Source organism: Macrotis lagotis, chromosome 1 (genome assembly GCF_037893015.1).
Source record: "Macrotis lagotis isolate mMagLag1 chromosome 1, bilby.v1.9.chrom.fasta, whole genome shotgun sequence".
Classification (NCBI taxonomy): Eukaryota; Metazoa; Chordata; class Mammalia; order Peramelemorphia; family Peramelidae; genus Macrotis; species Macrotis lagotis.
Window position 1 is genome coordinate 17,401,030 of NC_133658.1, and position 25,214 is coordinate 17,426,243.

The window sequence follows — 25,214 nt, forward strand, 5'->3', positions numbered from 1 at the left end:
TTTCTATCTTTCATCTTTCTTTTCCTTCCTTCCTTTCTCCTTTTCTCTCTCTTTCTTTCTTTCTTTCACCTTTCTTTCTTTCACCTTCCTTCCTTCCCTCTTTTCTCTTTCTTTCTTTCTTTCTTTCTTTCTTTCCTTTCTCTCTCATTCTCTCTTTCTTTCTTTCTCTTTCTCTTTCTTTCTTTTCCTTCCTTCCTTCCTCTCTTTCTTTTTCTTTCTTTCTTTCTTTCTTTCTTTCTTTCTTTCTTTCTTTCTTTCTTTCTTTCTTTCTTTCTTTCTTTTTTTCTTCTCCTTTCCTTCTTCATCATTCATACTTTTCTTTTCTTCATCATCTTCCCCCCCTCCCCTCCTCTTCCCTTCCTTTCTCACCATATTTTGTTTTCATTTGAGAGGGAGCCTAGTCATTGACTTGGCTATCATCATCGTGCCCCTTCCATAGGACAGAGATTCTTTTTTGGCTCTCTTGAGAAGTGATCTGAGGCCTGCCCCTTTCATTTTCCTGGTAGTTCTGCAGTGGCCCTGATGAGAGGGATTCATATTATTTCTTTATTCAAAGAGAGATGGTGGGGAAGAGTGCATTTCCTGTTGGGTGAAACCTGAACTCCTCTGTGTTTTTTCCCTCCCTCCCTCCCTCTTTCCCCCTTCTCCTTCCCTCTGTAACAAGATATCAATCTTTTATGTAATTCCAGGTACTACACTTAATTGCCCCCTTGTAATGTGTTATCCCTGAGATGATAATTTGAGTTATTTCTTTGTTAACCTTTACACAGCCAATAACAAATTAAGCACCATTATCTGAGTTTAACATAGGTTGTAAATCTTGGACTGCTGCAGACGGGCACAACGAGGGAGCTGTAAAATGACGTCTAATGATGCTCAGAAACACAACCACCAAAGAGTAAATGGGAGGATAACAAGATGATTCTGAGTTATCCCTCCCCAAGACTGGTATTGGCAACTGAGTGATGTGCCCAGAATGGCTGCCTGGATGGCCAGGGTGGCCTCTTTGGGGGCATTCAGAGGTCCTGCTCAATGACTGCCTTCAAGGGGCTGCAACCTCTACCCCTTCAGGGTAGGGTGGTTTCATAGAAAGAACAGTAGAGTCAAACCCACAGAATCATACACGACACATCAGATTTAGAAGGGACTCCAGGAGTCAGTTAGTTTGATTTTCTTTAAAAACTTAGAAATAGTCATCTAGCATTTGTTTGAAGACCTGCTCCTAATCCCCCAACTTCAGAGGCAGCTCGTTTCATCTTAGGATACTTTTGATTGTTAGGAAGTTTCCTCCTCATCCACCCTTATTTCCAGCCTAAATGTCCAGCTTGATGCCTCTAGGTCTGCCTTCTGGGTCAAATGTATCTCTTAGGTCTTCTCTTGTCCAGGCTCAACATCCCCAATTCCATGATCTCTTTCCCTTCTCCTTGTTGGCCTACTCTTGATGCTTCCCATCTTTTCACCTGAAGGAGCTAGATTTGAACTCTGATTCTGAACCTGAGGGACTGTGTCATTATGGGAAAGTCATTGAACCTCTCTCTAAGCCTTTTTTATGCCTCTTTTTCCTCTTCAGTCATGTCTGAGTCTTTGTGAACCCATTTGGGTTTACTCGGCAAAAATACTGGAGCGGTTTGCCATTTCCTTCTCTGATTCCTTCTACAGATGAGGGAACTAGGGTGAAGGGACTTTTCCAGGGTCACCCAGTCTCTGAGGTCCAATTTGAACTCAGAGCTTCCTAACCCCAGACCCAGTGCTCTGATTCACTGTGCCACCTTGCTGCCCTTTGTTATGTCTATAAAAATAGGACAATCGATACCTGATCTACCTGCCTTGGGGGTTAACATGGAGATCAACAGAGAGCAATCAAAGAAATGCTTTATAATGGCAAAGTATTAAATACACACAATAAGAGTCATTCTTATCTGAAGGTAAGACCACCATGAAGGCTATCTGGAGATGAAAGCAGCTAGGGAGTCAGGAAGACCTGAGTGCAAATCCAGCCTCATCTACTTATTAGCTCTGTGATCCTGGGCAAATCATTTAATTTGTGTTGGCTTTAGTTTCCTCAATTGTAAAATGGAGAAAGTAATATAATAGTTATTTCCTCCTGGGGTTTTGTAAAGACAACTCATCTGTTTGTAAAGGGTTTGGCTTATGAAAGGTTCTTACTGTTGCCTTCATCTCTCCACTGTCCCCGATCCTTTTATCGAGCTGTTCACCATCGACTGCACTCATTCAAGCACCCGTATCTTTGTATTGTATTATTATCAATAAACTAATCAACAAACATTTATTAACCACTTGCTGTATGTACGGCACTGTGCTTTGCATTGGGTATACTAGAACAAATCCTGACACAGTCTCTGCCGCCAAGGAGCTTGCCTTCTAATGAGGAGATCACTTATACCTCGATTATATAGACATAATGTGTACAAGGTAGTTTGGGGAGAGATGGGTCACAAAAGTACCTGGGAGGGGGAACTGCCATCAGAAGATGACAGCTGAGTCCAGGAATCCCAACAGAGGGTGTGGAGGGAGTGCCCGGCATGGGATGCAGGCAATGCAAAGACACACAGAGGTGGTAGATAAGGTGTTGTGTGAGGCAAACAGGAAAGGCTCAATATGTCTGGACCTTAGAGTGCACAGAGGGGAGGAAGGTGTAAGAAGACTGGAAATTCAGGAAGGTGTCAGGCTGTGGAGAGATTTAAATATCCAAGTGAGAGTTTAAGTTCCTAGAAGTAACAGGAAGCCACTAGCATTTGAGTGGGGATGGTGGGGGTGGTATAATTAGACCTGTATTTAATTTCTTCATGTGCTAAGTTTTCCAAAAGCTCTTGTGGCTTATATTTGATTCACAGAGAAGCTATCAAAGACATTAATAATAGTATTACTAGTGCTTTATATATTATATATTATTACATATTAGGTTGAAAAAATGGACTCATTAACTCAATTCATTCATTTTTTTGTCCTTCCTCACATTTCCCTCATCACCCTCATTCATACTTTTGGACTTGGGTCAGTGGAGCAGAGATTTTGGATAGGAAAAACTTTAGACTCATTTTTTTCTTAATCTCCTGATTTTATCAGTGAAGAAGCTGAGAAAGTCATTGATTTGCTCCAAGTCACGAAGCTAGCTAGTGGCAGAAACTGGATTTGAACTCAGATCCTATGGTCCTTTCCACTGCATGACTTCAGCTACTGTAGACTGGCTTAGGAAAAAAGGCAACATGCTAAGCAAAGATCTATAAAACCAGAAGGAATCTGGAGTTATCAGATCATAAAGTCTTGGAGGCCATCCAGTCCAACCTCTGCATTTATTGATGAGGAAACTGAGGTACAGAGCAGTTAAGAGTCTCAAAGCTAGTCAGCATCTGAGGTGAAAGTGGAGCCCAGATTGTCTACATTATTTCATCCACTGTGAGGTCTTCACTCTTCATTTACAGATGAAGAAATGGGGACTCAGAGAAAGGATCTATCCCAAATCACACAGTGAATTTCAGTGGCAGCATATATACCAAAGTTTCTTTATTCCTAGCCTGTTTTTTTCTCACTACACCCCAATGAGAGGATGTTTAGGCTGACTCTGATTGGTTGAGGTTTTCCTCTCCTTCCTACATGATTATGTTTAAATAAGTGATGGTTAAGGTCTGGGAGTGTGAGTGTAGACATATGGGAATTCTGCAGGGGACTCCCCCCCCCCCCCAGTCCTTTTAGAATGCAGCCACCTTATGGTAGGTGAGAGAGTCAACCATCATGTCCCTTCAATTACTCCAGTCAAGGTTTTTCATCACTGGCAAGCATATACCAAGTACCAGTTATTGGCTAAGGAAGGTGCTAGAGGATGAAGGTACAAAAGGAAACAGTCTCTGCCCTCTCAGAAGAAACAAGGTATCCATAGGTCAATATTTTTATTTTTGATGGAAAGCTGCCACAAGTGATGGGTGATGGAGGGAGGATTTCTTCTTCATTTAGGACACTTGGGGTCCAGTCCTGCTTCTGATGCATTTAGCAAGTCTCTTAACCTCTTTCCCTGTCTGTAAAATGAGGTGATTTACAACCTAAAAATTTCCTTCCAGTTCTATGGTCTTGTGACTTCTGATTATCATTAGTCTAGTAAGGTCCTAATGAAGAAAAAGCTGCTGAGTATTATCTGCCCTGAAATTTTTAGCCTTAGGAAGTCACTTGAAGGATTGGAAAGGTCAGTCATTTGATCACTATCCCATGGACCACCTTTTGTACCACACTGCCATGAGTAGACCATGTTGTGATATTTATTATCCTCCCATTTTATATGTGAATAAAGTGAGGCTCAGCGGGGGTGATGCCTTCATTGCCCACAGTTAGTCAGTGACAGAATTGGGGTTCAAAATCATGTTTGTATCTTCTAGTTGCTATGATCTTTCTTTGAACTCTTAACTCAAGGGTGTGATTTGTTCTTCTAAAAGTCAGGTGACTCGTGATCTATGAAAATGGTCCATGGCCAAGATTGCCTCCCACAGAAGGCTTTTACACTGTTAGTGAGGTTACAGAGTATGTTGGTTTGGGAGAGTTCTTGCTCCTCCAAATTCTCTTTTCTTAACCCCTTTATCCCATCACCTCCTTAGGGTGGCATTGCCACAATAATCAGAATATGGATGGTAGTGCTTTGGCTGACCTATTATAAAAATCTCTGAAGTCAAGTAGCCAAGCCCCATCAGTTGCCAGTCCAGGGGCATCCCAGTTAGAGTTGCCTCTGTTCCAGGTGCATAAAATTCAAACTTAGAAGAACCCTGGAGATTTTCTCATCTGACCTCTTCCTTTTTTACATACAGGGAAACTGGGGCTCACATGGAAATAACTAAAATGTCTATGACTCTTTATATCCATGATCACAAGCCTGAATCAGCCTTGGAAAGCAGGTGCTGCAGAGAATGGTAGAGAGAAGGAAGCAGAGAATGAAGAGAATGGAAATAGAGCCCAGATCTTCCACATATTTTTTCCTGTATTTTTCCTAACTAGACCAGACAAGACACAGTATCTTAGAGTGGTTACCCCCTTCCCCTCCCTCCCTCCCTACCTTTTTTTCTTTTTTCTCTTCCTTATTATTTCCTTCTTTTCTTCCTTCCTTCTCTCCCTCCTTTTTTCTCTCTCCCCCTCCTTCCACCTCCTTCCTTCCTTCCTTCCTTCCTTCCTTCCTTCCTTCCTTCCTTCCTTCCTTCCTTCCTTCCTTCCTTCCTTCCTTCCTTCCTTCCTTCCTTCCTTCTCCCCCCCTTTCTACCTCCTTTCCTCCCTCCCACCTTCCTTTTTCCTTCCCTTCCTCCCTCTTTCCCTGTCTCCTTTCCTTTCCTTTCTCTCCCTCCTCACTTTCCACACCCCACTCTAGAGAAGGGGCGCAAGCACCTACCACTGGTGGGTTTGTTAAGCCAATATTTCAGCATCTTCTTGAGCTGTAGCCTTTATCAAGTCATCTTATTCTGCAAACCTTCATTTATCCCTCTGAAAAACGCTTTCCCCTCTCTTCATCTGTTACATAGGGATAAAAATACAAACCTCCACAGTATTGCACTGGGGTGGAATCCTCAATTAAGAAGATAGCAGAACAGTTTGTGAAATAAATAGCTTCTCCCTTGCCCCCCTCCCCCCACCATTGCTAGGGTCTTGCAAGAAATTGCTTAGAGATCCTTGGATGAACAAACCTCCTTCCCGAGCCAAGAGTTACAATTGGACGGCTCTCCTTTTTCCCGGACCCATTAACTGACATTCAGCTAGGACTTAGCAGTTTCCACTGGAGCAGAAAGAAGTTTATTTTACCATTTTAATTCAGAGCTGCTTTATTTACCCTGTTTGTGCTAACCCAAGTTTGGCACCCACTCCGTATGCTGCCTGCTAATTTAAGTGACATATTTCCGTTCTGCCTGGGAAGAATACACAGAAGAGCTGAAAGACGGGTGTTTATAATTATAAGGTACCGAGTTGGCTCAAACAACATCTTTGAACATATGGGAACTATGGGAGCTAGTTAGCAAAAGTTTATGCTGAAGCTTGATGCTGTTTGGCTGGGGTGGGTAAACTCTGGGTTGTGAGGCTGAGTCTAATCAACCCCAACTTGGGTCCACTTCATATGGAGAAGATGGAGGGGATTCCAAACCCATGATGATGGTGGTGATGGTGGTGGTGCTGGTGGTGTTGGTGATATTGATGGTGTTGGTGGTGATGGGAACTTCCTCTCCTCCCACCTTCCATTCTTGGTCTAGAGACCCCAAGTGGGCCTGGAAAGTAGAGTGGGCTAAGGTGCAATATGACCCAATTGGAGTGCTTATCACAAATCATTTTGTGTCTCCATCAACTCCTATGTTATGAATCTGGATTCTGAGGTTACTAACTGGCTTAGGATAATGACTGATGTTTGGGAAGGGTCGTAACCTTTCAAAAATGCTTTCCATTTCATCCAATGAGTATTGACCAAGAGGCAGCCCTGGTCCCAATACTCCACTAGATGCAGAAGATACAAAGACAAAAGTGAAAGAGGATCCCTGCATTCAAGGAGGATATATGCCTTACTGCTGACCCTGTGATAGAGATGCAGCAGGTATTCTTTTTCCCATTTTACCCATGAGGAAATGAACCCTCAGGGAGTCTGGGTAACTTGGTCATGGTCATGGAGCTATTAACTATTGGAGGTGGGTTTTGAACTTAGCTTCTCCTGTCTCCACTACTCTTCCCAACAAAGCAGGCTACCTCTCTCAGCATCAAGCACCACAATCCTTAAGAAATGTGTGTTGAAGTTAAGGTTTTTAATGATTCATTTGAAAGGGTAGATGGGAAGATGACAGGCAGTTGAACTCAACACTGTTTGGTTTTTCAGTCTCCTCACACATTTTCCCATAGTCATTGCATTCACACACCTCGTCTCAGGGATCCCATGAGATAATGTGAATAAAACACTTGCTGAATCTTAAGGTCACAGAGAAGTGGGGGCAATGATAATGAAGCTGGTGAGGGTGGTGTTGTTGGAGAGTTGACATTGAAGACAGGCAGACCTGGCTTCCAGTTCCATTTCTGACAAATCCTGTTGGTGTGACCCTGATCAAGTCACTGAACATCAAAGTGCCCAAGAAACTTCAATACTATAAATTGTAGAGTAGTTGCCAACCAATATCTTTCTCTGGGAGGCATTCTCAGGAAATGAAACCACAAGCTTCACTCCAATTCCTATCAGTTTTAGAAGCCTCACATTTTTTGATTTTTGATAGGAAATGGAGTTAAGTGACTTGCCCAAGGTCACACAGCTAAGTAAAATAAGTGTCTGAGACTATATTTGAATGCAAGTCCTCCTGACTCTTGACTCCATCCACTGGACCAACTAACTACCTGGAGTCTCACATTTTTAAATACAGTTTTGATGGAAATGGGCCTGGAATACATGGCTTTCCTGCGGCTATTCCTTCATTTTTAGTTTGTGTATAGATGGATAATGACTTCCTTGTCCTCATGTCTCCTTTGTTCCTCTCTTTCTTCTTTTCCTCCTTATTTATTCTTTTGTCTCTTCCTTCTTTTTCCTTTTCCTCCTCTTTCATTTCTTTCTACTCCATCTCTTTTGTTTCCTCCTCCTTCTGTTTCACTTTCTTCTCCTTTACCTCCTTTTCTTTCTTTCCCTTCTTCCTTCTTCTCCTCCACCTCTTATCCCTCTTTTTCTTCTTTTCCTTCACCTCTTTTCCCTCCTTCTCCTTCTCTTCTTACTCCTCCTTTATTTCCTTCTCCTCCTTCTCTTCCTTTTCCTCCTCCTCTTTCATTTCCTTCACCTTCTCCTCCTTTCTTTTCTTCTTTCTCTTCCTCCTCTTTTTCCCTCTTCTTTCGTTTCCTTTTTCTCTTTTTCTTTCTTTTCCTCCTCCTTCATTTCCTTCTACTCCCTCTCTTTTGTTTCCTCCTCCTGCTCTTTCATTTCCTTCACCTTCTCCTCCTTTCTTTTCTCTTTGCTTTCCTCTTTTTCCTGTTCTTTCATTTTCTTCTTCTCCTCCTTTCTCCTCCTCCTCCTCCTCTTACTCACAGCCTTCTCCTTCTCTTCTTCCTTTTCCTCCTTCTCCTCTTCTTCCTCCTCTTTCATTTTCTTTTGCTTCTCTTTCTTGTCTTCCTTCTCTTCTTCCTCTTTCCCAGAACAGTGACTGCAGCCACCAAATTCTGACCATGTGCCAACATGCATTGTAGTTAAATAATCAATCCATCAACAAATATTTATTGAGTGCTTACAGTGGTCAGACACTGGAGATAGAATACAGAGAATGAAATAATCCCTACTGGCAAAGGGCTCACTCTAATGGGGGACAAAAGAAGGGTTAGAAAAATATAGAAAGTAGACATCTAAGAGATGTATAACATATGAAATAGTTATCTACAAGGCAGTTCAGAAGGCAGGATTGGGTGGGTGGGTGGGGATCAGGGAAGGCTTCTTGTAGAAACTGGTACCTGAGTTGCATCATGGAGCTCTTTGAGGTGGAGAGATGAAGGCCTTCCATCCAGGGATATGTGGATAGCCAGGATCAGGACCCTGATGGAGGGCCAGATGTGACCAGAGCAAAGGTAATTTGGCTCTTTAGAAGGGTGCAGGAGAGGTAGTCATGCCCAATGAGTCCAGAAAGGTAGACTTGGACTGGAAAAACTGAACAGAGAAATTAATATTTTCAAAGAAACCACTAGAATGGATTGAGTAGGGAAGTCACATGGTCATTTCTGCCTTAAGGGATAATAACCTTGGCAGCCATATGGAGGATGAACTGGAATGGGGAGAGACTTGTGTGGGTGGCTGGGACAAGCATGGGAGAGTAAGTTGTGAGGAAGGATTAAGGGGCCCCTGACAGAATGTATATCAGAGCAGAAAATGTGGCAATCCAAACACTGCAGGTGAGTGCAGTATAATAGAAAAAAACTCTGTTAGAGGCAGAAGACTTGAGTTCAAGTCCTGGTGTTGCTGTTTGCTACCTGTGTGACTCTGTGCAGGTCACTTTCTTCTCTGGACCTCAGTCTCCTCTTCTGTAAAATGTGGAGTTAGATGCAGTGATTCCTGAGATCCTTTACAATTCCATGATGTGGAAATGCCTTTGGGAGAAGGCAGGAATCTGATCTGGTCTCTGTTGGGGAAGCAGTGAATGTCTTATAGTCCTCTTGTTGGTGGGTCACTGCCCTTGGCCACCCACCTCTCAGAGCTCTCAGACTCTAATATCTGATTCCTGGGAATGTCAGTGGGTGTGAGGAGAGTGGACTGTGCAGAATGGTGCTGGGGTGAGCCAGGGTGTGTTTGGAATTCACCTAGGTTAGGAAAGAATTTAATTAATTTTGCACCATTTGTGGGAAATGGAAAATTTCAAATTGGTAGAGACTCAGCAGAAATCTGACATTTGTCTGCTTTCTGGGTTCAAATCCTACCGTGGTCCCTTGATAGCTCTGTGACTTTAGATAAAACATTTCCTCATCTGAACTTTAGTTTCTTTTTCTGTTATGGAGAAGAGGATGGGGTGGACAATCTGAATCTAGTCTTGTCTTTCCACTGATGCTTTATGGACAAGTGATGTAAGCTCTTTGAATCTCAGTTTCCTCATCTGTAAAAGGTGTGTGTAGGGTAACATAATACCTACTTTCAAGTGGCTGAAATTACTTCTTTGATATTTCCTTCTATAGACACTCTTCCTATATCTTTATTTATTTTTTATTTTTGCAAGGCAATGGGGGAGGAATTAAGTGACTTGTCCAAGGTCAAACAGCTGGGTAATTATTAATAAGTGTCTGATGTTGGATTTGAACTCAGGTCCTCCTGACTCCAAGACCAGTGCTCTATCCACTGCACCACCTAGCTAGCCCTTTTCCTATATCTTTTTTTCTTTTTAGGTTTTTGCAAGGCAAATGGAGTTAAGTGGCTTGCCCAAGGCCACACAGCTAGGTCATTGTTAAGTGTCTGAGACTGGATTTGAACCCAGGTACTCCTGACTCCAAGGCCGGTGCTTTATCCACTACGCCACCTAGCTGCCCTTTTTCTATATCTTTAAGAAGGATTTGAATCTTGGGGAGATTCAATCCAGTGTCCAGTCACTGGGAGGGTGGAAGAGATTCTGGGTTAGACCCAGAGACAGGAATAAGCAAATGTTTCTTCCAAACCTGGGGACTTGATTGTTATCTTTTGTTCCTTAATCTCTTTGGGAGGGGCTGAAACTCTGGCTTCACAATAATGAAATGTGGACTGTTGTTATAAAGATTTGATTGTTACTATTGAGCTTCAATTTATCGTCTCTTGATATAGAGGTGGGTTTCAAGGGCTCATTGAGGTAGAGGTTGTTCAGTATCCAAAGTGAGAATTTATTTTCCTTGACAAAACATATTTGTTCCAAGGGTTTTATTTTTCTTTCTTTCTCTATTTTTTGGTGAGGGAGGGGAAGTGTATGGGAGAAAAAAAATAGATTTTTGTCCATTGAAAAAGCATGATTTTGAAATAAACATTGAGAAAACTAATCTAATATTGGTCGATTTATTACACCCTTAGAATGTGTTAGCCCTTGTACTCGACTCTGAGGATCCAGAAGAAAAATGATCTAGTTCTTGCCCTCAGGAAGTTTGTTTTCTACTCAGAGAAAACAATTTGCTCATAGAGGAGGCATCTTTACCTTTAAAACTCTTCTTTGGGGCGGCTAGGTGGCATAGTGGATAGTGGATAAAGCACCAGCCCTGGAGTCAGGAGTACCTGGGTTCAAATCCGGTCTCAGACACTTAACAATGACCTAGCTGTGTGGCCTTGGGCAAGCCACTTAACTCCATTTGCCTTGCAAAAACCTAAAAAAAAAAAGACTCTTCTTTGGTAAGCATTACATGATTCAATGATGCCCCAAAGTCATACATTTCTTGATGTTCAGTGATATCTATCAAGACTAGAACCCAGGTCTTGGTCAGCCAACAAACCATTCTTTATTAATGCTCACTGTGCTAAGCTTGGGGCATAATGTCAAAAACAGTCCCTGCCCTCAAGTACCTCACATTCTAATGGGGAAGACAGATAACATGTAAATTTGTTATTGTTTAGTCATGTCTGTCCCTTGGGGAGCCCATGTGGGGTTTTCTTGGTAAAGCTACTGGAGTATCTGGCCATGTCTTTCTCCAGCTCATTTTTTTTCAGATAAGAAAATTGAGACAAATGGGATTAAATGACTTGTCCAGAGTTATATAGCTAGTAAATGTCTGAGGCAAATTTGAACTCAGGAAAATGAGTCTTACTGATGCTAGGCGTGGTGCTCTAACCATTGGACCACCTAACTGCTTGTATAAACATGTGATTAACTAGGTCCAAACAAGCTAGGTAGAGAACTTATGGAAGGAAATCTGAAAACAGCTGGAGGGACTGGGAAAGGCTTTGCTCAGAGGGCAGGCATCTTGATAGAAACCAGAGAAACCAAAGGGAATGATTAGTGTAAGTCCATAGCATTAGAAGATGGGCTGCCATGGTCAAGGAGGAGTGCTATTTAAGCTGTGCTATTTAGGAGGAGGCAGACTAGCTGGCTCATTGGTATTGAGTTCACCTCATCTTCTCCCCTCATTCACATTTCCCACTGGGTCTTCCCTGAGGCTCACACTCAGGGCTGTCTGTGATTTTATGTGTATATCAGATGAGAAGGAGCTCGGGAGGCCCATACAGTTTATACTCAGCCCCTGAGAAGATTATAACTCAAATCTAGCCCAGTTTAAAAGACACAAGTGACTTGAGTTGGCAGAAGGTAAGGGTGTGACCAGTTATGGAGGCTATGGTAAGGTTTGTAAAACTCATTTTCGGGGCATTGCCGAGGAATATGTGCAACCCCAGGTCTCCAAATGGGCCTCATTAGTCAAATCCCCAAATTATTTTTAATGATTCACCCATATCCAGCTTTATTAGACTATATAGCTTTTCCCTTTCCCCCCAAAACCACTTGGGGCTCCTGTGCCCCAGGAGTCCAGCACTGACACATCTTGGGAACCCTAGCTTCCGTCATGGCTCCCAGTAGTTGGCCTTGCCTTCACGAAACCATTTCTGTGGGATTGTTTGTTTTCCCTCAGGACAATATAAATGCTCTGAAACAGGGACTGTTTTATTTTTACCTTTTACCTTTAGCACTCTGGCTAGCACTTGATGACTTGGTACATTGAATCAGATGGATTGGGTCACTCCTACCAGACCACTAACTGCTGGGCAAAGGCGGAGGGGCATGGCTGAGATGTTTCTTGAGTGGTTAGATGAAATCACAGAGGGAGTGCCATCCCTGAGAACACCCAGGAGAGACAACTGCAGAACTGAGCTTTGCAACTTTTGAGAATAGCCATCCGTTAAAAACAAATACATATTCCTTTAGTCAGAAGTGGGAAATCTGGACGATTACCAGGACATGGACACTGAAGGATATGGGCAAATTTCTGGCTTGGAAAAAGGGGTTTCATTAGGAGCACCCACTCTTAATGAGTTCTCTCAATCCTACTACCGACTGCTCCCCTGCGGTCTGCCTAGTAAAGACCTTTCGTTTCCTTGTAAACGTTGGCCAACCTGCATTTGTCAGGCGGTTTGCATACTCTTTCAATTATCTGGTTAATGCAGTGGTGTAAATCTGACATTCCCACTCATTTAGCCAAATTTGCTCATGGATAAAGCTATTCTGTAGGTGCCCCTCCTCTCCTCTCCCCTTACACTGCATTTGGAAAACTTATTTCCACTCCAGATACAAATCCCAGAATTCTTTTACCCAGTCACTACTTTACACCCACACATGTCTCCGTGAACAAACACATACATTTTCTTTTAACACTTTCCTACCCTGGATACCACTTTCCTCTTCCTAGGAATCTAATGACCTGGGGTTGTCTTTTCAAATGTTATTGGAATTAGAATCATTAAATTTTATTATTCTGAGTGATCTTAAATACTTCCATATTTTTCAAAATTTTTAAATTTGTGATGTTGAGCCAAAAAAAAGGTATGATATTGAAGCAATGGGGCAAAGCTTTGGGCCTGTGGGGTAGATTCCCTGTTTTGAACCTCTAAGAAGACATGGATGATGAGTACAAAGGAGACTTAGTCTGAGATCTTCCTCACTGGAGAGGATGTTTGAATTGATGAGCCATTAGACACATGACTATTAGAGGAGTATTTGATTTTGGGAGGAAAAAGAATCTTTTTTTTTTTTGGTGGGGGATGTTGTTTTGTTTTCTAAAATTTCCATTGGCATCCAAGATAAAACCCATCATCTTCTCTCTAGCTTATAGGCTTGGTTGATGCCTGCCTAGCGATGGGAATACCCAGAGCACTTTCATAATTCATGAGCACTGCGGCCACTTATGAGCCAGAGTATTTAAACACAGAAAGAAAGATGGTGCCCGAAACAAAGGGAGCCTGGGAAGAGCCTGGAATTCAGTTTCTCTTCCCATCCTATCTTTGCACCAAGGGCTTGAACTTTGAGTCAAAGTAGGAAGAGAGAGAGAGAGAGAGAGAGAGAGAACCAATTGGAAAGAATCTTTTTATTCTGATTTTAAAGAAGCTCCATGAGCAGATGCTAATTCTTTGGGTTTTGTTTGTTTTGGGGTAGCCAGATCTAGATTTCTATCAGTATGGGGATTTTCTCTACTGATGCAGATCACATTCACAATCTGATGGGTTCCCAGCAGCATTTATTAATCACTGACTGTGTGACAGACACTATACTAAGAGACTGAAGTCAATGTAGTTCAATTAAACACTTTATTTAGCTCCTGCTCTGGGTCTGTTTGGGTTCCCTTGCTCTCCATAGGGAAACAAAGACAAACATGAAAAGCTTCTTGCCTCCTGGAAGTTTCCATAGCCAGGACACAGGTAAGCACATCTATGAAGGTTTGAAGAAGGAAAAGAAAACATCAACAGCTTTTCATCATGGGCAGTTTTGGTCCAAGTTTAGGCATCCTAGATGCTAGACAAGACATTAGGAGTTGGCCAGTTTCATGTCTTAATTTGAGAAACAAGGATGGTCAGATCCAGAGAAAAGGAGGAAATGACTCACTTGAGGTCCCAATGATAGCAAATGATGGAGTTAGGATTTGAACCCTAACTTTGAGGTTAAATTCAGTCCCCTTTCACTAACTGCACCATAGATTACTGACAGTGTTTAACTTCCAGCAGTACTTATAAACAATGGTCTCTTTCTCTTCTCCCATGATACCTTGCATTGAAAGCTCAGTATTTTGCATAAAATAAACACATAATACACATGTGTCAACTTAAATAGATAATATATGCAAATCACTTTGGGAAACTTGATATCAGGCAGCCTGGGATGGTGAGTACATTCTGGACTTGAGTCAGAACAGCTTGATGAATTGTTTAAATAATGTCTGACATGGATTCAAATCTCAGTTTTGTCATGTGTGATCTTGGCAGAGTCTCTTAAACCTCAGTCTAAACCCTGTATCACTTACATGTACCCTCTGCTAGTATGTCCCTTCTCAGGGTGTCCTCTCTTAGTGGAGAAAATTCCAGAACCCAGAATTCCCTAAATGTTCTTAGGTATAATTACTGAGTTATAAAGACACAGATTTAGGTTTAATAGAAGGAAAAACAAAATGACAGCTTTCCTAATAATTAAAATAGTCCAAAGTGAAAAGAGTAGTCATGGGATGTGGAGTTACTGGGGAAGCCCCCTCATTTCCTGGCTTCTAGTACAGGCTGGATGACCATTTGCCAACTTCCTAGAATAGGGAATTCTTGTTTGGATCAATTCAGACATGGCTCCTGAAGTTATCATTGACTGAGGTCCTTGTGAGTTAAAGCATTGGACAAATCACTGAATGATTTACCATCTGCAAACTCTGTGACCTTGCACAAGTCACTGTACCTAGGTATTTTCATATCCTGTTTACCATTAGAATGTGGACTTCTCCAGGGCAGGGATCTTTGCCTTTGGACCCTTACTCTGGTGCTTTGTTCTCATGGAGTCATTTTAATTATGTTTGACTCTTTGTGACCCCATTTGGGGTCTTATTGGCAAAGATACCAGAGTGGTTTGCCATTTCCTTCTCCAACTCATTTTGCAGATGAAGAAACGGAGACAAACTGGGTGAAGTGACTTGCCCAGGGTCACACAGCTAGGAAGTATCTGAGGCTGGATTTGAATTCAGAAAAATGAACCTTCCAGACTCCAAACTCAGTGCTCTATCCACTTTGCCTACCTGTCTTAGTGCCTGGTAAGAACTTAAAAAACACCCTAGCTAAGCTCTCTGGGCTGAATGCTCCCCATCTGTAAAATAAAGGGGTTACAATGGATCTCTTTGCTCTCGTTCTTGGAATTTCTGACTTTGTTCAAGCTTTTCCTCAAGCTTTTCTTTGTGCAAGAAGACTTTGTTGGTCTCCTGGTGACTTCCCCTCAGAGAGGCTTCCCCTCCGATAGAGCTTACAAAACACTTGACAGGTCCCACTGGAGCCTACAGTCAACTCTGGGAAGTGGATGCTGGAATGAGGAAATGGAGATTCTTCAATGGTAGATGTCTTATCCAGGACACATAACTCATAAGTCTCAGAAACAGATTTAAGATCTGGGTCTTTCATGTGTTCTCTAAGCCTAGTTCTTTCCTTATTTTCCTTAAAAGTGACTTTGGAGGTAGGGTAGCTATCATTACTTCTGTTTTACTGATGAGAAAACTGGGGATCATAGAGCTAAAAGTAAACTCTCATTAGTTACACAGTGGATTTGAACCCAGGTCTCTCCATTCTGGGTCTCACATTCAAAGTGCTTCTCATGAAACATCTCAGAGGCCAGAGCAGTGAGCCTATGTTCACCGGAGCTCTTGGTTTTCCTAGTCTGACTTTCCTCTATTTGATCAGCTCTACTTTGGGGTACATCACCTAGTAACCTGGCCTCAGAAGCTTCTTTCTCCCAGTTTTAACTGGATGGGCCAGCCCCATTTCTCTTCCTGCCCCTCATATCCCCTCATTACCCCCCCCCCCCCAAGGCATCAGGTCATATTCATGTGGTATGTGATGCCGCTGATGTTTAGGAGGTGGACTCCCAGAGTCATGAGGATAGGTCAGAGGTCAGTGCTCTAGAAACTGACACACTTGACCCATTTCCTTGTTGTGCTGGACCCTGAGTCTGGAGCCAGCTCCCCCAGGGACCCTGTGAGGGGCTGAGGCCCAGTCCTCAGCCCTTTCTGCCCATGAGGTGTATAATTCGATATTTATTGCCTCTCTCTCCAACAAGGTCTATGGTGCCACTGGGATCCATTCAGTTAAGAATGCTGATCCCCTTTATGAATTTTTGATGGGGGAGGAGGGGCTTTTGAGGCCACAGGGGGAACTTGTGAAATGGTAATATTTTCTTTCTTTCTTTCTTTCTTTCTTTCTTTCTTTCTTTCTTTCTTTCTTTCTTTCTTTCTTTCTTTCTTTCTTTCTTTCTTTCTTTCCTTCCTTCCTTCCTTCCTTCCTTCCTTCCTTCCTTCCTTCCTCTTTTCCTTTTCTCAAGTTCTGTCTTTCCTTTTCTCTTTTTCATTTTTTCATTTCTTTTTTCTTTCTGTAGTTCTCTTTCTCTTTCTCCTTCCTTTCTTTCTCTTTTCCTTTCTCTAGTTCTATTTTTCTTTTCCATTTTTTCAGTTCTTTTTTCTTTCTGTAGTTCTTTTTTCTCTTTCTTCTTCTCTTTTCCTTTCTCTAGTTCTATTTTTCTTTTCCATTTTTTCAGTTCTTTTTTCTTTCTGTAGTTCTTTTTCTCTTTCTTCTTCCTTTCTTTCTCTTTTCCTTTCCCTAGTTCTATTTTTCTTTTTCAGCTCTTTCTTTTTTATTTTCCATACTTATATTCTTCTTTTTCTCTCTTTTTCATTTTTCAGTTCTTCCTTTTTGCTTTCTATAGTTCTAGTTCTCTTTATTCTTCCTTCCTTTCTCTAGTTCTACTTTTTCTTTTTCTTTTGTTTCCATTTTCAGTTCCCTTTCCTTCTTGTTTTCTTTCCTTCTATTTCTTTTTCTCCTTCTTTTCTCTAGTTCTATTTTTCTTTTCTCTTTTTTTCATTTTTCAGTTCTTTCTTTTTTCTCTAGTTCTATTTCTCATTCTCTAGTTTTATTTTTCTTTTCTCTTTTTCATTTTCAGTGCTTTCTTTTTTGCTTTCTATAGTTCTATTTCTCTTCATCCTTCCTTTCTTTCTCTAGTTCTATTTTTCTTATTTTCTCTTTTTCATTTTTCAGTTCTCTTTCTTGTTTTCTATAGTTTATTTCTTTCGCCTTCCTTCATTTTTCTAGTTCTTTTTTCTTTTTCTCTCTTTTTCATTTTCAGTTCCCTTTCTTTTTAATTTTCTATAGTTCTTTTCCTCTTTCTCTAGTTCTATTTTTACTTTTCTTTCTTTTTCATTTTTCAATTTTTTGCTCTCTATAGTTCTCTTTCCCTAGTGCTATCTTTCCTTTGCTCTCTTCTTCATTTTTCAGATTTTTTTGCTTTCTATAGTTTTATTTCTCTTTAACCTTCCTTTCTCTAGTTCTATTTTTCTTTTTCATTTTTCAGTTATTTCTTTTTTGTTTTTATAGTTCTATTTCTCTCTTTCTCTTTCCTTCCTTTTTGTAGTTCTATTTTCTTTTTCTTTTTCATTTTTCATTTCTCTTTTTTGCTCTTTGTGCTTTTATTTCCTCTTTCTCTCTTTTTCCTTCCTTCCTTCTTTTTTATTTCTTTCCTCCATTTCCCACTTCCACCCTCTCTCTTCCTTTCTTCCTCTCACATCCCCTTTAAAAAAAAGATCAGTTTTGTTTTTATTAAAAAACACTGAAATAGTTGCTACAATGCTCCAGCTTCTCTGACTAGAAGATAAAGTTACTGAATATTTGTTCAAAAACAAACAAACAAAAAACCCAACCAAACCCCAATAGAGAAAACAACAGGCCTCCCAGGCTGGGAACCAAACAGAACCCCTCCAGTTATAGAAAACCTGAACAGCCACTCCACGGGAGGAGCCCAGCTATACAGTCTGACAATTGTGGAAACTTGATTCAGCCCAAGTGATGTGTAGGCCAGAAAAAGGCAACCGAGGAAATGGGGAGTAAACAAGATACTCTGTGGGAAGGCTCAGGGAGCCTGTGCAGCCTCCTCCTTGTTCCTTTTTGGTGGTCTGTGGGGGTGGGACTCCGGGGACTGGGAAAGTCAGGATCTGTATTTCATTGCTGAGAATTTGACAGCTCCAGTGCAAAGCAATACAATCCGGCTTTTTATTAGCGTGTGTGAGTCCTGGTCAGAACCAAGCGCTTTTTAAAAAATTCCTTTTCCCTTTTTTTTTCTTTGGCCAAACTAGGAGATGATTTAACCACAATTTCCTTCCTGAAGTTTTTTTGGGGGGAGGGGGCTTTGTTGTTTGAAAGGGGAGGTGGATTGGGTGTTCTTGTTGAAGACAATTTGTGGCCGGAACCTTTTTTCACGCCCTTTATCTGGATTGGGATTTCAGTTGGATTTTTATTTTGGTGACATATGGCCCATCGTATAATAAAAAGAGACGAACCATTCAGATTTAATTTGAGCAGCTGAGGATGTCAGAAGGCTTGCAAGGGAAGGCTGTACCTGAGCTTCCGATTGTAAGCGTGGACACACACACACACACACACACACATCGCTTGTACAGGGAAGTTGAGAAGGTGACTTTTGGAATTAGCTTGGTTTGGAGACATTAAGTCCCAGCTCTGGAGAGAAGGTCAATTTAAAAGTTTGGGATATTTGCCAGCTTTGCCTTTGCTCGTTTACTGGAGAATTGCCTTTGGGGGCTTTCATAGGATCTGCCCTTCAGGGGTTCTGATTTCCACCTGCTTCTCCCTTGCTTGGGGAAATGGACTTTTAAAAGTATTACCCAGCATGCCACACTCAGAGCCTGGTTCATGGGCAGAGTGGTGACATAATGACTCACAGGCAGGGGGTGGGTGGGTTGGGGGGGGGGTGCTGCAGCTGGCAAGGGTATGGTTGTCTATTCCAGGCAGGCAGGGTCCACCTGGCTGGCCCCAGAGCCACTGCTGGCAGCTTTCCTCCATCATTTCCTCCTGATTCCCCCTGCAACAGAGACATGGAAGGAAGGAATTTTTGCATCTCTGTACCAAAGGGAGGGGGCAATAGCATACTCCTGGGTCACAGTTGGGGGCAGGTCAGAGGAGGAACCCCTAATGAGTTCTCTCCTTTCCTCCTGGGCTATGTGCTCTTTTGTTTACTTGATTCTATTTTATACTTGGATCCTTCAGTGGCATACAAAGATAAGGAAGAGATTCATGTAACACCACAAAGTTCCTTGAAGACAAATTGCTGTAGCTCCTGCTGCCACCGCTGCCCCTTCTTTCTATCTCCCCTATTTAGCATGGTATCCAGTCCATCATAAATGTTTGTTGACTGACTGACCAGTCAGTTGAATCTGGCACTGTTTCGATTTCTGTTCAAACAATGGAACCATTCTTCTCCCCCAGCTGAGCTTCCCAGCTGGCCATTTGTGGTCCCATAAGGATCCAGTCTATTAGTTGGAGCCACCAGTAAGTTTAGATCCCATTTTCTGCTTTGAAAATTGTTTTATTCACATCCGCTTTTGGAATAACATTATTACTCCCATTTTTACAGAGGAGGAAACAGAGGCTTGGAGAAGGTTGGATGTCTGGTTCATCCAGTTAAGAGGTGTTGGGTTGGGACCTGAGCCAGGTGATAGGTTTTTAGGGCTAGAGGGGATCTGGGATTTTCTCTAATCTAACCCAACCTCATTTACTTGTCTGGGCTTGTTTAGTTGGAAAGTGGAGGAGTGAGGACCCCAGCCAAATCTTCTCATCCCAACTTCTGAATGTAGCTCCCCAGCATATGTGGATTTCTTCTTGTTTCCTCTATTAGACTGTGAGTGTCCTGAGGGCAGGACCATCTTTTGCTTTTTTATGTGCCCAGTGCTGACACATTTTGTTCAGTTTCCATTCTGACTCTTCACGACCCCATTTGGGGTTTTCTTGACAAAGATATTGGAGTGGTTTGCCATTTCCTTCTCCAGCTCATTGGACAGATAAGAAAATTGAGGTAAATATGGTTTGTGCAACTTGCCAAAATCCACATAGTTTATAAGTCTCTGAGATGAGATTTGAACTAAGAAAGCTGAGTCTTGCTGACTCTAGGCTGGGTGCTCTATCCATTGCAGCACCACTTGGTTGGCATATAGTAAATTCTTTTTTTTTTTATTTTCCATTCATTTATTTTTGAAGTCTTTGTCCCCCCCCCCCAAGTTCTTCATAATAGCAAAAGCACTGTTCTGTAGAGTTTTCCATTCATTAAGGAGACATGGCAGCAAGGAGGAACATTTAATGATATCACTCACCAGAAAGGGGGGGGGTGTAAATGTGTGTGAATACCTACTATACGTGCATGTATGTGTGTTGTGTGTACATACACATATATATGTATGTATGTATATTATATGTATTGGGAATGAAAAGTTGGCAATAGCAAACAAGGTTGGAAAAAGAGGGATGTAGTCATTTCCCTAAAAAAAAAAAAGAGGGAAGCAAATGCCCCAATTTTTTTAGGTTCTTAGGAGAAATCTAAAGAGCTACAACTATTGCCTATTAGGGAATTTTCATCCTGGATTTCTTCATCCCTGCTGGCCTTAGAAGCCTTGCCATGGATCCATTCAGTTCTTGTGCATCAAGAAGTTGATTTTTCGTGCCATTTCCATGTTGTGGATGCACTGACAAGTCTCATAGCTCTCCCTCTGTCTCCGGCGACATGGTTTCTTATAGTATCTTTGCCTCTTGATGTCATCAATGAGACCATCCACAGTAAGAATTCTGTTCAGGGTCCTGTAGGCACCTTCCACATTCCCTTCCTGTACCATCACAGTCCTGGCAATGAACTTCAGGTGATTTGCCATAAGGATGGGACAAAGTTGTCCTTGTAAGGAAAGGAGTTCTGGGCTAAAGCCGAAGAAGGGTGGGTGAGTGGGGCGGGGGCAGGGAGGGAGAGGCCTGCCAGCTCTGGCCTGCGTCGTGACTGGACGGCATATAGTAAATTCTTAATAAACACTTGCTGACTGCCTAATTCTATGATCCTATGATTATGAATCCCTTTTCCTCAGTAGATGTATTATTTCAACAAATAATGGAGGACCTTCAGTCATCAGTAGAGATCAACAGCTTGCTTGTATGTGAAAACCTTAGGAAGACGCCTCATTGACTTGTCCAAGGTTGCTGAACCACTGTGAGGCTAAGACGGCATATGAACTCAGATCTTTCTGACTGAGACCAGTTCTCTATTCACTACCTCTAGGTGTCTCCCATCTTTCTCTGTCTTTCTTCCTCCTCTGTTTTTCTCCTTTTAGCATGTCTCTGCTTCTCTCTTTTCCTTTCTCTCTCTCTCTCTCTTTGCCTCTCTCATTTGCCTGCATGTCCTGCATAACAACGCGTCCACATAGCCCATGAACGCAGGACAGGTTAATAGGGCAAAATGTAAAACTACATTATGAATAGGAGTTATTATTATTATTTTTGTTGCTATTATTCTAGACGCCCACACCGCATGCATGATGACGTAGACAAGTTTGCCACCTAGAATACACCAGCTGCATCTAGCAGATCCACATCTGGGTTGCTTCTAATAAACTTTAATGATGGCAGAGAGCATGCTTGCCCCCCTCCCATGTGTAAATGGAGGCCAACCCCTCTGCAATTTCTTTTGATTTACATCATGTCACTACTGGAGATGGAGAGTTCCCACCAAGGATTTTGCCCTGCCTTTGGGGGCATGGGTAAAATTAGGGAAGGGGTCAAGTAAGGGAATTTGGTACTTGGATTCCTAAGATTCAAGGAGCTACTCCCTCAATCTTGTGGCCAGGCTTCTCTTACCCACTCCTAATGATTGAACTATATGGCTAGTGCCATCTTCTCCAATAGCTTCCTGGGATATTCCAAAGGAATTTCAAGTAACCTGGATCATTCTGGCTGGTGTGGGAGTTTGGTGTGGTTTGACTGTTCCTGGGATTATATGGGGGAAGAGCCGCTGGTGGGCAGTAGCCATTAAGAAAAGATAAAGAGCTACCCAACACCTCAAATGTTTTCTCTTTTGAATGCCATGATGCTGGCTGACTGGTCTAGGTCTCCCTGGACCTTCTGTCCTCCCAGTGGGCCCATGTGTACCCATGGGGGCCAGGTTTTATCACTCTCCTCTTCAATTGCCTCCACTTGGAATCCCAGCTTGGAGCTGTCCTCTACCTTTTCCCCTGAGTCTGAATGGGAGGTGGGTCAGACAGTGGCATCCTTCGATGCATTTGAGATGTTCCGCTAGGCCTTCTCAGGTGACAAGAGTTCGATGACAGGTGCTTCTGATGGACTCTAGGGCCGAGACCAAGCTGCCCAGCAGCCTGTGACCACAGCCTATCAACTGGGGGTTCATGGTACTTCACCAACCCCTTCAAAGTGACAAAGGGTCATTTAAAAAAAGTGACAGTTAAAAAAACCAGAACTGAAAGGATGGGTCATTGGGAAAAAAAAATAAGGATGAGCTTCTCTGTTCTTTCTCTTATGCTGACATTATAGGTTTCACATTTCCCTCCAGGTCTCCCATCCCCCTACCCCATCTCTACCTCTAAGACCCAAGTGAACATAGATCTGTTACCAGGAGACCTATAGCTCCTATGGAACCACAAAGAAGGATGCCCATCAATAACACTGGCATTTCTCTGACAAGGTTTGAAGGCACTCAAACTCAAACTTCAGAATCTTTGATTCTGAAAACACTTGGTTGCCTCAGGGGCCAGGAAGGAATTTCTTACTCTTGATCTACAGTGAAGGAAAGGCAGACCTGGATTCCGTGAACCACCAACTTGTTTCTTCCTAGTTTTCTTTTCTTTTCCCTTTCTTCATCTCCTTCTTCTCTTTGCTATTGCAGCTCCCTTCTGAAAGCTACAGCTGGAGATTCAAGGCCGAATTGATGGGTTGGTGACCCGAGTAGACCTGACCCATCCATCAATCCAGTGTCTCTAAGCCTCAATCCTATTGTGTTGGGCATTCAACCAAGTGAAACAGACCTACAAAGTGGGCTCTTTGGTAGATCAGAGGTGGGAACAGCTTATATGAGACATGATATGGGAGGCAGCACCTAGGTCAAATATGAACTCTATCAACCAACTCCTTGTATGACTTTGGGTGAGTCACTGCCCTTCTCTGGATCTTGGAACTCTAGAGAAGGTTGGACTAAATGCCTTTGTGACTAGACTCCAGCTACACCAGTCTCCTTACTTTTCTTCCTCCCCTAAAAGATGCAGCTCCCAACCTTATCCATTTTCCCCTGGCTCTCTCCATTCTGGGAAGGCTCGGCTTCCTCAACTTGACCTCTTCCTTTCCTTCAAGATCCAGCTTCTGACCTTTTATTATTGGAGACCTTTCTCTTGCAGCCAGGGGTCCCTTCTGAGATTGTTTCCTATCTGCTCTCTCTGTGATGTACCTAGTTTATATATTGTCTTGATGTGATTCTTTGAATGTGATCTCTGAGAACAAGGGTGCTTTAATCCCTAGCATTTAGCACAGAGATTGAGAATAACAACTTCATCTATGTTTCTTTGGTTCTAAATTTCTTATCCTCTTGGGTCACCCTTTGTTCATTTACAAAATAAGATGACCGCTAAATTGCATTTCAGGACCAGTTCTCATTTCTAGGACTCAGTTTACTCATCTGGAAAATGGAGAGAGTTGGGTTAGCTAACTTCTGTGAGTCTTTCTGGATAAAAATCTATGATACTCTGAATTTGACTTTCAGAATTGTGATTGAGTTTGGTTCATCAGGCTACCTTGGTGCTTGGGTCCCCACATCCCAAGCCAGGTATATGCTGCCACCATCTTGTCTTGCTTGTCCCTTCCCACCCATGCTAAAAGTGAACTGCCAGTCAGTTACCAGGGTTGTCTAATCTATTGGGGCTCCAGGTCTGGAAGTGCCTCTTTTCCGTAATCCCTAATCAGATCTCCGTCAGATAACAGCTCAGCCTTGGGAACATGAGATTTTAATGTGGAATGAATAAGTGCCCTGAGACTGCAGCTCGTCACTGTAGCTCATCTGGAATCACTTAGAGTCGGGTAAATCCACTGGATGCTGCCTTCCCAGTGAACGAGGGGTTTAAAGGGAGGCACACAGCTCGTTCCTCTTAATGTCTAAACAATCTGATGTTGACAAGCCTTCCACATTAACCCCAGAGTGGCAAAGTTTAAACCCTTTATTAGCTGATGGGCTTTGGCAAACCACTTAGAGGCTTTTGAATCCATATTTATAGGGAGAGGACCACATAGATAATAATACAGCAATAATAATAATCACAATAATATTTTTAAAGTCCAACATCACATGTACATATCTCCATTCTCCAAAGACCTACACAGTTTTCATGAAGTAATCAGGCAAAGGAAGGGAAATCAGTTTTTCTACTCCTCTTCTCTTCTCTTCTCTTCTCTTCTCTTCTCTTCTCTTCTCTTCTCTTCTCTTCTCTTCTCTTCTCTTCTCTTCTCTTCTCTTCTCTTCCCTTCTCTTTTCTCTTCCCTCCTCCTCTTCTCTTTTCCTTTCTGTTTTCTTCTCTTTTTCTCCTTTCATCTCTCTCTCTTCTCTTTTCTCCATTTTTCTCCTACTCTCCCCTCCCTTCTCCTTCCTACCTTCCTTCTCTCCTTTCTTCTTAACCCTAAGTTTTTAGAACACATGGGATATGGTCATTCAAAACCCTGGAAAATATATCAGGTTCACAAAGCCAACGAGGAGAAGACCATGCCCTAGCATTGCTGGCCTTCCGTTGCAACGACCTTCTATTTTGGCAGCTGACCCCATATCATGTAATTTTCCTACAGTTTTGCCCAGAACATTGTGAGAGCTTCCAAAGGCAGTGGGCTGGAATCTGGGCCCTGGTGTGGGGTGGGGAAGGCTGAGAACAACTACAAAATGGCAGGGGGAGTTGAGATGCTGTAGTTTAGCACTTGACTCGTATTTGAAGGCCGTCCCTAGTCTCATGGCCAAGTTAGAAAAAACAAGAAAATGTCAGAGGTTCCATCCAACTGCCTGGAAGACCATAAGAAAAAGCTCCCACCTTTTTCTTTTTTAGAACTTGATTCAATGATGATTTAATAATGAGCCACATCCTATTGGAGAAATGAAGATATTTTAATTCACTATTATAAAAAAAAACATGAGGTAGCAGAGTTGATTTTCATTGGAGGGACTTTCATCATTTTTATTTTATTGTTTGGGTCAAAGAAGCTTGAAAAGTAA

The 25,214-nt window shown here is 42.2% G+C and overlaps 1 protein-coding gene and 1 pseudogene across 1 annotated transcript in view; one reads left to right on the forward strand and one right to left on the reverse strand.

The window, feature by feature from the left end:
- The window catches only part of EBF2 (EBF transcription factor 2), a 252,086-nt gene that overhangs the window by 69,774 nt on the left and 157,098 nt on the right, over positions 1-25,214 (forward strand). The gene's annotated exons all lie outside the window — the stretch shown is intronic.
- On the reverse strand, positions 20,608-20,884 carry LOC141512742 (small ribosomal subunit protein bS21m pseudogene; annotated as a pseudogene).